At 41.7% G+C, this 16,241-nt stretch overlaps 1 pseudogene; it reads left to right on the top strand.

Annotated features, from left to right (window-relative positions):
* Positions 1-11,425: 11,425 nt before the first annotated feature.
* Positions 11,426-12,941, top strand: LOC104865197 (annotated as a pseudogene).
* Positions 12,942-16,241: the final 3,300 nt, after the last annotated feature.

Raw genomic sequence — 16,241 nt, 5'->3', positions numbered from 1 at the left:
ACTAGGTATTCCATGCTGGCCTCCAACTGAGGCAGCCCTCCTGCCTCAGCCTCCTGAGTGCTGGGAGAACAGGTATGTGCCATCACACCTGGCTCTATTTTTTTGTAGAATTTTTAAAAATTCTTTTTCAGTAGAATACTACTCTCCAGCGCCATTGCCTGTGTGAAGATATGTATGTGACCCAGGGAGTGTAAATGCGTTTGTGTGTTTTGTTTGATCATGACATTCCTTTATTTTCAATAAAGGTCTTCTGTGCTACCATGGAGTCGCCTTTCCACAGACTTCGCTCCTCTGAACTATGACTAAAGGCTGCGTGGCAGTGAAAGGCAGAGCTGTGTGGATTGTAGAAGTGGGGGTGGGAAGGGATGAAGGCCTGAGGTTCCTTCAAGACAGGGCAGCAAAGCCTGCAAGAGGGAGCAGAGGTGGCCTCTGCTTCTGCCTGCTAACTTGCATCATGGGTTAGATTTGCTCATGGGGGACAGCAAGTGACTTCCTGAATTTGTTAAGCTCTTGGTCTAGTAAATTGCTTATGATCCAATTTCAAGTTTTATTTTTTAAAAAATCAAATTACTGCTCATTTGCAGTAGTGTTTCAGCAGAGTTTGTATCCGTCTTGTAGTTTTAACATACATAGACTCTGACAGGTGTTGGATCTTTGAGCTGTATTTTGTACTGATCCATTGAGACAGAGCCTGGCTCCTGCCTCAGCCACCTGAGTACAGGGCTTATAGGTGAGTGCCACCACGCCCAGCCTCACTTTCTAGTCTCAGCTTACTATTATTGTACTTTTGATGTGATGCCTTTAGCTTTGGTTATTTATTTTTGATTAATTTTTAATTCTGTTAGTACACATTTTCAGTCCGTGCAGTGTACAGTCATTTTGGGGAGTGGCTCATGTACTCACCTCAGCTTGTTTCTTTTTATTTATCTTTACATTGTTGTCGTTATTTGTTTATTTGGTACCAGGGATCGAACTTGGGACCTTGCATTTTGTGAGGCAGGCGGCGGAACCACTGAGCTAAATCCCCGGCCCTCCTTTGTATTTTTTTAAATCCTTTTCCCTTTCCTCCAGTTCCCCTACCCCTTTTCTCACTCCTGTTGACGGTATCCATCTTAGCTCGCGTCACGGCATATAATGTTTATATTAGTTAGGTTATGCGGTTCCTGTAGGTGACACGCCTTTGTTCCTCTCGTTTCCCCTTCTTCTCCTCTTCACCCCTCACCCTTGTTCCCGTGAACCACTTCCTTATTGCAAGAGATCCATCCACTTGTCTCTTTCCGTCTTTTATCATTTTCTTTGTTTGTACTTTGGCTTACTCAAATGAGAGATATCATATGGTATTTAACCTTATGTGCCTGGTTTATTTCACTCAACATTATGTTTTCCAAGTGCATGCATTTTCCTACAAATGACACAAATTTGTCCTTCTTTATAGCTGAGTAGTATTCCATTGCCTGTTTTTCTTTACCAGTCATCTGTTGATGAGTATACAAGCTGCTTCCAGGATTTAGCTATTAAGAGTTGTGCTGCTATAAACATTGGTGTGCATGCATCACTATAGTATGATGTCTTAAGCTCTTTGAGGAAGATACCTACCAGGGAGATTGCTGGTCATATGGAATTTCTAATTTCTATTCTTTGAGAAATCTGGACACTGATTTCCGTACTGGCTGCACTGGTTTGCCTTTCCAACAACGATGCGTGAGGGTTCCATTTTCACCGTAGCCTCACCAGATTGCCATTCTTTCTGGAGTAAGATGGGATCTTAGCATTGTTTTATTTTGCATTTCTCCAGTGGCCAGAGATGTTGAATATTTTTTCATGTATTTGTTGACCATTTGTCTTCCCTTCCCTTCCCCTCCCCTCCCCTCTCCTTCCTACCTTCCTTCCTTTCTTTCGAGACAAGGTCTCACCAAGTGGTTCAGGCTGGTCTTGAACTAACTGTAATCCAGGTGGGCCGCAAACTTGATTATAGGCCTGTGCCACTACACCCGGCAGTTGTTTGTATTTCTTCCACTATGAAGTGTCTGTTCATTTCTCTTGCCCATTGCTTGACTGGGTCTTTAACTTTAGGTGGTTTAATTTTTTTTTTTTTTTTTTTTGGTTCCGGGGATTGAACTCAGGTCCTTGTGCTTGCAAGGCAGGCAGCAGAACCACTGAGCTAAATCCCCAGCCCCAGAGGTGGTTTAATTTTTTAAATTTAATTTCTTTGTATATTCTAGATACTAGTCCTTTGGCTGAGGAGTAGCTGATAAAAAATTTTTTTTCATATTCTGTAAGTTGTCTCTTCACTCTGATTCTTTTGCTATATAGGATCTTTTAGTCTGATACAGTCCCAATTGTTTATTCTTGCTGTTATTTCTTGTACAAGTGAAGTTCTACTTAGAAAATCCTTTCCTACACTTATGTTTTCAAGTGTTTTACCTGTTTTATCTTCCATTAGGTTTAATGTTTCTGTTTGAGATCTTTTATTTTGATTTTAATTTAATATGTCATGGGAGATCAGGGTCCAGCGTCAATCTTCTGCGCACAGAAAACCAGTTTTCCCAGCACCACCTGTTGAACAGGCTGTCTTTCCTCCAGGGTGTGCTTCTGGCCTCTTTGCTGAATGTATATGGAGAAGTTTCTGTTCCATTGATCCACATGTCTGTTTATGTTCCATTACTAGTCTTTTTGTTGTTTTTGTTGTTTTATCACTCTTGCTTTGTGTACAGCTTGAAGTCAGGTTTTACTATGCCTCTTCTTTTGCTCTTGTTTTCCATAATTCCTTTTGCTATTCTGAATCTCTTGTGGCTCCATATAATTTTAGGATTGTTTTCTCAAGAGCTGTAAAATATGCTGTTTGTATTTTGATGGAGACTGAATTGAATCCGTGTAACAGTTTTGGGAGTGTAGGTCCATTTTGACAGCGTTGGATCTGCCTATCCAGGAGCAGGGGACATCTTTCCATTTTTTGATGTCTTCTTCAGTCTTCTTTTTCAGAGTACAGTACTGTAGTTTTCTTTCTAGAGGTTCTTTGCTCCCTTGGTTAGGTTATTTAGTAGGTATTTCATTATTCTTGAAGCTACCTTGAATGGCATTGTTTTCATAATTTTCCTCTTACCCCTTTCATTATTTGTGTACACAAATACTAAGGATTTTTGGGTGTTGATCTTGTATCCTGCTACGTTGCTGAAGTTCATTATTCCAAGAGTTTTTGGTGGAGTTGTTTGGGTCTTTATGTAGAGTATCATGTCACTTGCAAATAACGATAATTTGAGTTCTTCCTTTCCTGTGTGTATCCCTTTTATTTCTTTCTCTTGCCTAATTGCCCTGGCTAATGTTTCAAGTGCTGTGTTAAATAGCAGAGGTGATAGTGCATTTCCTTGTCTTCTTCATGACTCTAGGGGGAATGCTTTAGATTTTCCCCAGTTAGTATGGTTCTGTCATATGTAGCTTTTATCCCATTCAAGTATGATCCTTCTAAATCTTTTTGTTTTTTCATGAAGGGGTATTAGATTTTGTTGAAGGCCTTTTCTGAATTTATTGATACGGTAATATGGTTTTTGAGTGCTTTTGTTTGTGTGATGTATTACAATTATTACCCTGAACAATTATATCAAACCATCCTTGCATCTCTGGGATGAAACCTAATTGATCATGATGTATGATCTTTTTGATGATATGTTATATTTTATTTGCTAATATTTCATTGAGGATTTTTGCATCTGTGTTCATAGGGAGATTGGCGTATAGCTTTCTTTTTTTAGTTGAATCTTTAACCCGTTTTGGGATCAGGGTGATACTGACTTCCATAAATGAATTTGGGAGCACTCCATCCCTTTTAATTTCTTTGCAGAGCTTGAAGAGAATTGGTAATATGACATCCTGTAAGGTATTGTAGAATTCACCAGTGAATCCATTAGGTCCTGGGCTTTTTTTAGTTAGTAGATTCTTTATTACTATGTGAATTTATTGCTTATTATTGGTTTGTTAAGCTTCCTTATGTCTTATTGGGTTAGTTTTGGTAGTTTGTATGTGTCTAGGAACCTGTGCATTTCTTCAAAATTTGCTAATTTGTTGGAATATTTTTTGAAGTACTTACTGTCTTCTGGATTTCAACAGTGTCTGTTACAATTTCATCTTTTTCATATCTTTTTTTTGTTTTTTGTTTTTGTTTTGTTTTTTTGGTACTGGGGATGAAACTCAAGACTGCTCTTGCGAGGCAGGCATGGTGCCACTGAGCTAAATCCCTGGCCCTCACCTTTTTCATTTCTAATTGTATTGATGTGAGTCTTTTCTCTCTCTTGATGAGTCTGACTAGGGGCTTATCTATTTTATTTATTTTTTTCAAAACTAGCTCTTCAATTCATTGACTTTTTATTTTGTACTGATTGTTTTAGTTTCAATTTTGTTGATTTCCGCTTTTGTGTTTATAATGTCCTTCTTAATTTCATTGTGGGGTTTGTTGTTGATTCTCACATATCTTAAGATTTCTCATAGGGTTGTCTACTTGAGTTTGGTCTGTTTTCCTAATGTGAGCATTGATTGAGATGATTTTCTTCTTAGACATGCTTTCGTAGTGTCCCAGAGGTTTTGGTGAGTTGTACCATCGTTGTCATTAACTTCCACAAATTTTAAATTTTTTTCTGTGACCCATTGGTTGTTTAGAAGTGTGTTGTTAATTTTCCAGGAGCTTTTTCCTTTTCTGAAGTCTATTCTGTTGTTGATTTCTATTCTCATTTCACAGTACTCCGGTAGTACGCATGGGGTAGCCAGTGAGCTAGGTACGATGTGGAAGAGCCAAAGGCTTAGGATGGGAGGATCAAGGATTAGTACTAAAAAAGACAGGCACGACTGTGACAAACTAAGTATGAGGGATTTAAAAACCCAGGAGGGGAGAGTTTCGGGAGGAAGGGTTCACCAGCACTACAGTGACCACTGAGTTAGGATTATTCCTGTGCAATCAAATTGCTGGTTTCAACTCCCAGTGATTCTTTCAGTCCTGATGCAGTTCTCTGGTTCTCTATGAACAAAAAAATTTGTTGGTTCTATTTTGCCTCCAGTTGCTGTTGGTGGTGCTGCCTGGTCTTCTCTGCGGTGTCATCTGTGCCTTCTGTGTCACTTAATCCTACTTTCTTCTCCGTCAGTTCCCTGCTGGTTCTTGGGTAACCTCCAGTCACTTCTGTTCCTCTCCAAGCTTTTTTTTTTCGCAGTATTGACACTTTGTCCTGGAAAAGCTGAGTTGCTGGTACTCACTGCTCTGCCATTTTGTAAGTCTGTATTTTTTTTTTCTTGATAGCACCAATAAATGTTAAATGTTGAACTGATTTCAATATTTTTCCTTTAATTTGATTGGAAAAAATGCTTGAGCAATGCCAGCTTCCTTTACACAATCTTAGTTTTGATCTCCTACTCTTAAGTAGCTGTGAAGTGTGACTGATAATATGTTTCTTTCATTATGTCTGCTTTTCCTCCCTTGGTTCTTCTCTATGCTTTTCTTGTCTCTCTTCTTCATATCTTTCCAAGACTGACAGAGACATGTGTCGGTGGCATGGCTGAGGCGTGGTCATAACTGTGATAAGCCTGGTGTGCAGTGCTGTTTGAAGAATCTTCTCTCCTTCTCTTCCTTCTCCTTCTTCTCCCCTCCTTCATCTTTTTGTCCTCTTTCTCCTTCTTCTCCCTCTTCTTCCTCCTCCTCTCTCTCTTCTTCCACTTCCTTTTTTTTTTTTTTTGGTACCAGGGATCGAACTCAGGCCCTTGCGCTTGTGAGGCAGGCAGTGGAATCACTGAGCCAAATCCCCGGCCCCTCTTCCTTTTTTTGTAGTACTTGGGATTCAACCCTGGGCCTTTGCACTGAGCTGCACCATCAGCCTTTTAAAAAGTTAAACAATTTTTTTTTTTTTTTTTTTTTTTTTGGTATCGGGGATCGAACTAGGGCCCTTGCACTTGCGAGGCAGACGGCGGAACCACTGAGCCAAATCCCTGGCCCTAAAAAGTTTTAAAATTTTTGAGACAGAGTTTTGCTGATTTGCCCAGGCTGGGCTCAAACTTTTGATCTTTTTGCCTCAGCCTCCCAGAGTGCTGTGATTACAGGTATGTGCCACCTCATCCAGTCCTGGCTTTTCTTGATGGTCTACCCCAGAGTCATACTCATCTGGTACAGTACTGTTATCAACATTTTCAAAAATGATGCTCACACTCTTGGTTTTGAGAAATTATCTTCTGATTCCCCACAGATTTGAACTCCATTTTCTCTAGGAACTACTAGCACTCACAAACCAACTGAACGATGATTGTATGAGAACTGTGAAAGTATTTCAGGGGTTCTAGAAGGTAAACAAGAAGTAGTCTATGTCCCTTGCTGCTTGGTCTCCAGTCTTCACAGTCTTCTTTCACAGACACACACAAAAGGCAGGCATGGTGTTCTGAGGTCTTGGCTTAATACTTACAGTTGTCTGGTCATCTTTAAATTCAGTGTTTTGCTTTGGTGCCCTGCTGTCTTTTTTTTTTTGGTCCATATTATTTACTTTTTATTGAATTTTTTAATGTTACAGAGTTCTTGCACTGCCAAACCATGCCTGAGAATCCAAAGAAAGAAATGGTACAATGGACCCATGGTACAATCCACCCATCGTGCAGTATATTAAAACTCGATTCATGTGCGTTTTTGAAATTTCACAGTCTTAAAAAATTATAACAAGAGCTGGAATTTAAATCTGCTGTAGGTCTCCTGATTTGCATTGTGCCATTTCAGTGTGCCATTAAATAAAACCTATTCATCTCGCTCCACCTTTCAATAATACAGCCCCAACACAATTTTGTGGGGCAATCCATACTTTTCAAGGAAAATATGTGACTCATGGTCCAAGAAAGTACTTGTTTTTGGTTCCCGAATGAAATCTTCAGCTTAACCAAGAACCTCTTACTTTTCACTTAATCATCCAGACTTCCCTGGCTGGCTCAGCCTCCTCAAATAATGTCCACATGGCCGCCCACAGTGGCCGGCAGGGACTGTGAGGAGGCACTGTGTGTGGCCCCCAGGAGTCTGATTCCTGCACCAGCGTGCTTGTCAAGACTGAAGTCCTGTAAGAAAAGGCCCCAACACCAGGGTAGTTTTACTTACCCACTTGCCTTCCTCTTGCCAGTAGCATGTCTGCAACTCCTGCGTTTGGCAAAGGTAGATAGAGCAGCCCAGACTCTGCAACAAGTCACTACCACTAGGAAACACTCCCACTGAACCAAGCATACAGACTAGGGAGAAACAGCTCGACTATCTCATTAGATGGGAAAAGTTCAGTCAGCCAGGGAAGCTTCCTCAAGTCCCCTGTAAGAACTATGTACTACTGGAGTCTGTGAACTGCAGTTATTAAAAGCAGAAGTGCTATACCCGTGTCTTTACCCCTCCTTTCCAGATGAACACTATGAAGACACCAAGGGTTGGTAACAGAGCCAGGACAATCACTGTTATGTACAGAATGGCCAGTACCTTAAAAATCTGGGGTGCTAACTACACCTAGTCATCATGAGCAGGACCCATTTCAGGCTTTATAAAACACAGTATATTCTAATTCTCTTAACATCTTACTGGTAAGACCATATTTTAAAATGTTTAAATTGTTCTTTATTAATAAGCTAATTGCACTTCTGTAATGCTGTTGTGGCAGAGTGGAATGGGTCAGCTACAGAATCCGCAAGTTACTAGAAGAGATGGAGAAAAACCTTTTATTAGCCAGCTGGCTCTGAGGAGTTGGCCCACTCTGAATTCTGAGCAACAAGCAGCCGTGAGAGTCCATTTATATACAGTTGGGGAAAGAAGTTGCAAACCTTTTAGGGCGGAGACATAGCTATAAGCAGGAAAACTTAGGTAGAAATCTGAGGCACTAACAGTTACATTGTTCAAAAGAACATTTTGACACCTTGAGCAGGTACATCGTGTCACACAGTCACAGAGCATTTTGATGCATGGGGCAGAATGCCATGCAGCCCAAGTGGTTACATCTCTGGAACAGAACATCTTATGAAAAACAAGCAAACAAACATGGAGGCAAGGAAAGGCCTGTTCTGTTGTGCATTATTGCTTCATCAGTTCCAGCGGTTTGCTAGGCTGAGGCAGGAGGGTCATAAGTTTGAGGCATTGTGGGTAATTTAGCAATTTAGTGAGACTGTCTCAAAAAAAAAAAAAATAGTGTTGGGGATGTAATTCAGGGCAAAGGTCCTAGGTTCGATCCCCAGTACTAGAAAAACGAAAACAAAACAGGAAAGTTCTTCATTTCCCTTGAGTGAGTACATTACTTCCCAGTTAGCCTCCACCTGTTTTTCACTATATTAACATTTCCAGGCTGCATAATTGTAACCCTCCAAAGATTTTTCTTGTATATCCTGCCGTTTCCTGTAGCTGTAGTAAATTGTCCAAATAGTTACATACATTCACTATTAAAAAGAATTACCTTTTTCCCCGCTTGGTGTTCTCTCTGTAGATATCCAAGCAGCAATGTTGACGGAGCGTTATTTTCTACCCCTAGCTCCTCTGAAGTGTAATTCCTAAAATAATGTGGGAGTTGACGGGATCTTTGAAGGTCTGTGATGTAGAGCCCTCCAGCAATTATCGCGCATCCTAATCTTCAGGCTTGACACATGAAACAAGCATAGTAATTCAGGCGGAAATAGCGCCAGGTGGAGGGTGATAACCTTCTGCCTTGTACTGCATTGTCCTGCGGACCGTTGGAATGATTATTTCCAGTCTTGCCCTCTTCATTTCTTCATAAATCGTACAAAGCCAGTTTCAGCAATATTCTGCTTATATGCTGCAAATGTATACATTCCTGTTTTTCTTGATTATTTTTTATGTTTAATTAACCTCAGTCATTTTGACTTTCAAAGTGTGGGCCATTCTTTTTTGTATGTTGGTAGAGTTTACAAGCTATTTCTGACTCATCATTCAAGTTGCTTTTAAAAATGAGATACCCAGAAAAATGACAAGGGGTAATGAAAGAAACTGAAGATCTAAATAAGGGAGCGATATACTGTATTCGTAGATTAAAGACTCAGTATAAGAAAGGGCTCACTTCTCTCAGATGGACAGAGGTTAAATATGCTTCCTTAAATAATTCTACCTAGGTTTTTAAGTCATAGTCAAGATTCTAAAGTTTATATGGAAAGGCAGAGTGACAAGAGTAGACGGCAGGTTTGAAACAGAAGAATAACGTGGGAGGCATCACTACCAGATTTTAAGATTTATCAGGACCGTGGTGTTGGAAGCTGGGGAAATAAACAAAGGGAATAATACAGAACCCTGAATGGCCACATGCAGGCACAGCCACTCGATATGTGAAAAGGTGCAAAAGTATAACAAGCAAGGATGGTCTTTTCAACAAATGGTTGCCTGCTAGATATCTGTGGGGGAGGAGGAGGAGTAGGATCGCAGCTTAGAGGACAGCTTTTGCAATCTAGTGAGAACCTACCTCAAAATAAAATAGTTTTTTAAAAAAGGGCTGGGCGCAAAGCTCAGCAGTGAAGCACCCTGGGTTCCACTCCCAGTGCAGTGGGTCCCAGACTTAAGAACATTCCAGTTGCAAACTTTCACAGGTAGGAACGGACCCCGAATTACAAACATTCACAGGTGTGAACAGATAGCTCGTGCGCCTGTCACAGCCGTGCTGCTGTGTGCTTCTGTCCCGTGCAACAGTGGGCAGTGGTGCAGGCCTAGGTCAGAGCTCGGGGTGTCCGGAAGCAAGAGGAAAAGCAGTGGTGATGTGGAGGGCGTGGCTAGGAAGCGCAAAGCAGTAACCATGGAAACAAAGGTGAAACTAGTTGAGAGAAGGGACCAAGGTGAAAAGACAGTAAATGTCGCTCTTCTGACATGAGTTCAGTGCCAGGATTTAGCTCAGTGGTGCTGTGCCTGCCTCACAAGCGCAAGGTCCTGAGTTTGATCTCTGGTACCAAAAGGAAAAAAAAAATTACTACCTAACACAAGTTGTTCAACCATTGCCGCAGTTCTAAGGAACAAGGACAAGATTGTGGAACATGTGAAACTTTCTTATGCTTTACATTATATATTTGTGTCAAAGATAGGTAAGACTCACTTTGTCGGATTTACGAACAAATCTGACTTAATAATGTCCTACTAAACCTTGTCCTTTGTTGGTGGTACAACCACTGTGGGAATCAATATGGAGATACCTCAAAGAGCTGGGACTAGAGGTTCCATTTGACCCAGCCATCCCTCTTCTGGGTATCTTTCCAAAATAATTAAAAGAATCCTACCACAGTGATACATGCTCACTCATGTTTATAGCAGCACAGTTCGTAATAGCTAAAACTTGGAAACAGCCCAATTGCCCATCAGTTGGAGACTGGATAAAGATGTGGTTTTTCTATAAAATGGAGCCATAAAGAATGAGAAACTAGAGTCATTCAAGGAAAATGGATGCATATTGAGGCCATACTCTTTAAGTGAAATAAATACGACACACATGTGTAAATGCCGAATAGTTTCTCTGGGGTGAAAAGCTAAAAGTGTAAATAAGATCCAAATTGTATAACTGATAATGTGAAATAGGGAGAAAAGAGCTAAAGGTATAAGGGAAGCGGGAAGGGTAGGAGAAAGGAAATAAGGGACGATAAAAAATATGAGAAAAGGAAAAAATGGAAACAAAGTCTTTGTAAATAGGGGTGGGTGGAGGGGGAAGAGAGGGAAGGTGTATGGGGAAAAAATAAGAACCAAGATCTGTGATGTAAAGGTACAAGATTCCAATGATGAATGTAACTGTACTGTGCACCTAAAATGTACCAACAAACTCAATGGGGAAAAAAATGTCCTCCTGGATGGAACTTCTTTGCAAGTCAGGAACTGACTTACAGGGGTGGGGGGATGGCACTCAGTCACTGATTTAAGTGTAAAATGTAAAATGATGGGAATAAGATAAAAGGAGCAGGGAGACAGTGTTGAGCTCCCTTGTTGCCTTTGCTGTTCTGTGCGTGCCGTGTTGTTTCTCCTCTGTGATGCCTGTTTGCCATCCCTGCCTTGGAGCCAGCCAATTATGGACTGAAAACTCTACAAACCAAGTTGTGTTAGTACAACCATATAAATAATTAACATCCAAAGTCTCAGTGTAACATGGACATTAACAGGATGACAATCAGATACTAGGTAAAACACTTCCTAACAGGCCTTAAGAAACATGTCTGTAGGAACCTGTGTGTCTCAAAACTGGTAGAACTCAACTGAAGGAATTTAAGAATTTCAAATATTCTCCATGGCTGAAGTTTGAGAGTCTGAAACCCTGATTCTTAAGCTCTATTTTAGACATAGCTCCAATTCCTTCTGGATATAGGGAAAAGAGAGTATTTCTTTGGTAGATCTTTGGTTGTACAGTTTTCCCAACGAGTGGATCATGATGACCGTATTGTTGGGACTTGCCACAGTATGGCTCCTTTCTGATTTACTCGTGTTACAAGATCAACAGTGGGGTTAAACGGCTTGGATGAATCTTTCTGTTACAGAACTTTAAGGAATCGTAGCATTGCTCACCCTGAAGAACTCTCTTCTTATTCTCAAGTACGATCAAGATCTCTAAAGGAGAGACCAGAGCCTGTGAAAATTCAGAAAGGAAATAATGGAAAAACCACTGATTTAAAGCAGCAGAGTACTCAAGAATCATGGGTAAGCCCTAGGAAGAGAGGACTTTCTTCTGTAAAGGATACCCTAGAAAGTCAGGCTGTAGAAAATGGTAAGAAGGTAAACAGAACATGTATCACCAGTTTTAAAAAGAATTAAACGTTGTCTTAGATCTGAAGCACCAAACAGTTCAAAAGAAGATTTGCCTATCAAATCAGACAAGGAGTCAGCATACCAGAGGAGGACAGGAGTGGACAGTGACACAGATATTCAAGGGACTAAACGCACTCGTCAATGTCTTATATTGGATGACTGTGCGAAATGGGAAGTTAAAAAGGTGAATGTCAGTGAGGAAGGGCCACTTAATTCTGCAGTAGTTGAAGAAATCACAGGCTATCTGACTGTCACTGGTGGTGATGACAGTGATTCCGCTGGTATAAACTGTGAGGACTGTCAGCCTGATGGGAATGCTAAGCAAAGTAATGCTGGTTCCTGTTGAAATCAGTAGCTGAAAACGGGGCTTCGGAAATCCAGACTTTAATGTTCCGTGATAGGAGGGACGGACAGTAGTAACAGGTCCTGCCCAAATTCAGAAGTGCAGATCAAGTTGGAGAACCACAAATTAGGAACTGCTGCCTGTCTGTGGAGTGTGTTAACCAGCTGACTACTGAGCCAGCTTCCAGTCATCTTCAAGGGACTCTGAGGAGGAAGTAGATGTGGTGGGAGACAGCAGTTCCTCAAAAGAGCAGTGTAGTGAAAATACCAGTAACGTCTTGGATGCCGGTCTTGGGAGCCTGTCAGTCTCGGGAGAAGCAGAACCACCCTCTGTTCTAGACTGAGTCTCAGCTCAGATGACGTCTCCGTCGGAACCTCAAGGACGTCACCGTACCTTGACAACGTCACCGTGCAGGGCCACCCCTGCCAGAGCTGGTCCCACTAAAAACAGTTCTCACAGAGGGAATGGACAATTTGAGCAGTGTAATCACAGGCCCAGTGAAACAGGTGCAACTGCTGGTGATAATGTGAGTGAGTCTCCCATAAATCCCGATGACATTTTGCAAAATGAAAAAGTTTTGTGTTCTGACTCTCAAAACTATGGAAGCAAAGGACTAAGCAAGCCGCCCTCAGAAGATTCGGTGTCGGACCTGTGCCACCTGCCGAAGAGAGTGCCAGTCGGTACACTGCAAAAGAGGAAGGTGATGATCCTGACGTTTATTACTTTGAATCAGATCATGTGGCACTGAAACACAACAGAGAGTTGTGTGAATATGGTAACCATGAATTCTGCTTTGTTTATTATTCCCCCAGTTTGCAGTATCTATTCATGAACGTCCACTCATAGTATTTTTGTGGTAGCTAAAATTAATGCTTTAGTTCAAATTTTAGGTTTGATAAAGAAAAGACTTCAAAACTCAACTTTATTAGTCTTCCCTATGACATTGTGGTTTTTCTATTCTGGTATTTCACATGTCTCAATTAGAAAAGACATGTAGAAACATAGGTGGTAGTGTTTCTCTTTGTCCACAAGTTTGTTTGTTTGTTTGTTTGTTTTTTTTTTTGGTACCGGGGATCGAACCTGGGTCCTTGTGCTTGCAAGGCGGGCGGTGGAACCACTGAGCTAAATCCCCATCCCCCACAAGTTTTTTTTTGTTTTGTTATTTTTGTTTTTTGAGGCAGGGTCTCATTGTGTAATTGAGTCTGACCTGGAACTCACTATGTAGCCCAGGCTGGAACTCACAGCGATCCTCCTGCCTCAGCCTCACGAGTGCTAGGATTACAGGCGTGCACCACCACGCCTGGCATTTTTCTGTAAGTTTTATGAATTAGCACAATGCACTTTGGTTTGTAGTTGCAGAGTTTTATGTAATGTCTGTGTAGTGTAGAACCAGTAACGAACATGTAGATGTCATCTAGATATGGGAAATCTTGCAGGCTAGAAATGTAGTATTCTCTTAGTTATTTAACATTTAATTCTCTATTAAAATGTTTTAAAAATAAAACTGAATTTTTTAATGAAGATAGGGAGAAAATCTTCAGTACCTGTGGCTTGCCAAAATGTTCCTAAGTCATAACATCAGAAGCATCCATAAAAGAAAAAAAAAATTGAATCAAAATATAAAAGTTGTTCTGAGACTCAGAACAGGTTTAGGGTCTGGTTGTAGCTCAGTGGTACAGTTCATGGTTAGCACACACAGGGCCCTGAGTTCAGTCTCCAGCACAAAAAAGAAAAGGGGAAAGAAAGAAAAGATATAAATCAGGGAGGACACGTTTGAAAACCTGTTTGACGAAGAACTGTATCCGGTGAAGAAGACCCATGTAGAATGTGCATAGAAATCCCAAACTCCTCTATAGAAAGATGTGCAATAATTGCAGATAAGGAACAACACGGTGACACTTTTTATCAAGGAGGATAGCAGGTGATAGGTGAAAGTGAGCCCAGGCGGACACTGAGTGTCCGGCCTGCTGTTTGCACTTCTAGGCCCCTTTCCCGGGAAAATGAAAAGTTAGGTTGATATGAAAACCTGCACAGGAATGGTCATACCAGTCTTATTTATGATGGCCTGTTGGGGACCTCCAAATGAAGCCCCTGACTCCTGCTTAGGTACGCGATGTGGAATGAAGACAAAGATAAATAGTAAAAGAAATGAGGCCCCGGAGGTCAGGGCTGCAAGTGAGCAGAGACCCTGAACCTCCGGACTTGCCAGTGTTTATTCACAAAGCAGTGGAGGGGGCGTGTGGCTAGGCATGGGGGTGAAGATCAGTGGAGCTGACGTGAGCCAGGCCTAGCAAGAACAGAAGAAAACATTCTACCAAGAAGTGGATCTTAGGTTCACGGCAACTTGTTCTTTCTCTTAGATTAATACTAACTTTTTAAAATAAAGGATGAGCAAGCATCATGGGGTCTTCAGCTGCGGTGCTATCAGTTAGTGCAGGTGCCATGGTGTCGATGGCCTGGGTTGGTCTCTGCCGTGGCCGGTGGCACACAGAGTTCTCTTTCTGCAGGCCAGTTGCAGCCAGTAAGCTTGCACTTAAAACCAGCTCTGAACCACAGGTAAAGCCAATCGTGATTAAGCAATTGAATGTGATCAGAGCCTGTCCAACACATCTTGGGGGGGGCTCCTTCAGTGGCCAAGACTGTAAACTGTCAGATGCTCTTAAAGGAAGAATGCCTTGCCGTGGTCCACACATCTACACCACAAGGTTCTGTGGGCAGGAAGGGAACTTGCCACAGTGAGTTGCAAGGCCCCAAGTGGACCCCCAGGACATTATGCTATAAGTGCAAAAAAGCCACCCTCAAAGATGTGTACCCTCCAATCTTTAATCAAGGAATCTAGGTGAAGGGCACCCTGAATATCTCTACTGTTTTTACAGCTTCCTGTTAGTCTTTAATTATTTCAAAGTAGAAAGGCATCAAACTGCTGTTCACTTTCCAGAGCTTGGTTTCAGAACTTAAATATAAACTAATTTCGGTTAGTTGGTCCCATAAGCCCTGGTGCCAGTGTTCTGTGGCTACCTTAAATGTCTGTCGCAGACAGGGACCGTCCCTGTCCCCACGCAAAACGCCTATGGGTGTCCACATGGGAGAGTCCCTCGAAGTGCCAGTTGCCACCTGCGCTGGTACCAACACTTATTTCGGGAACCATCTCAGGTAATAAATCAGAAGCTAATGGCCTCAGCTAGTAACAGTACAGAGAAGTGGATCCAGCCTGTACTTCTTAAAAAGTGATTTTTGAAGCTGTGTCCCATTTTTAAATGAGGAAGTGAAACATTTACTTCATGTTTGAAATAAGAATAAAGTATTTTTAAAATGTATCTACTAATGTAGATATAGTTCTTCCCCAGTTTTTCACCGCATAGCTTACAGAGGAGGTGGGGGAAAATAGAGGAAATCAGTGGTAAGGGATGGAGAGAGGAGCGTGAGGGTGTTACAGGCATCCCACACTCTGTGCTGTCCTCTTGGTCTCAGTGACTGGCGACCTGCATTCTCTCCCTTGAAGAGGAAGTGAGAGCTGACCTTAAACCAGAGCTATTTCTAGCTCAAAGTGACCTTCCGGAAGTGGCACTTTTGCTCTTCTCATGCTCTCTCACGGCCAGTTACCACCGTATGATAAAAGTGGCTATTGCTAGGTGGGCTGTAGGACTGCAGGTCTGTTACTCTAAAATGCCGTCCCTATTTGGCACTATGGGTAAAACTTTTTGTTTATAAGTGGCCCAAATACAATGTTTTGAGGAGTTCAGTTATGAAAATGACCGCAAGAGGTAGAAAGAGGAAGTTGTTCACTAGGCATAGCAAGTTTTAAAGTTGTAGTGTAGGGGGGAAACGCAGGAAAACAAAGACATGGGACAGAAATATTGAGTTGTAGATGATCTGTAGATGGTCTCAGAGTTGCCAACTTTAAAACGGGCCTGAGACACGCCTGTGTGAGGGTTATGTGGAGGCCACACCCCAAGTACCAGCTGTGGTTACTGATGATTTTTTCAAGATAGGACCATAGCCGGGTGTGTTGGCTCATGCCTGTAATCCCAGCACTTGGGAGGCTGAGGCAGGAGGATCACTGTGAGTTCAAGACCAGCCTGGGCTACACAGTGAGTTCCAGGTCAGTCTCAACTACATGGTGAGACCCTGTCTCAAAAAACCAAA

The sequence above is a fragment of the Fukomys damarensis genome, unplaced genomic scaffold (assembly GCF_012274545.1).
Source record: "Fukomys damarensis isolate Sample0158 unplaced genomic scaffold, DMR_v1.0_HiC HiC_scaffold_15, whole genome shotgun sequence".
Lineage (NCBI taxonomy): Eukaryota > Metazoa > Chordata > Mammalia > Rodentia > Bathyergidae > Fukomys > Fukomys damarensis.
Note: the sequence above shows the minus strand (reverse complement) of the source record. Positions and strands in the feature narration are given on the sequence as shown.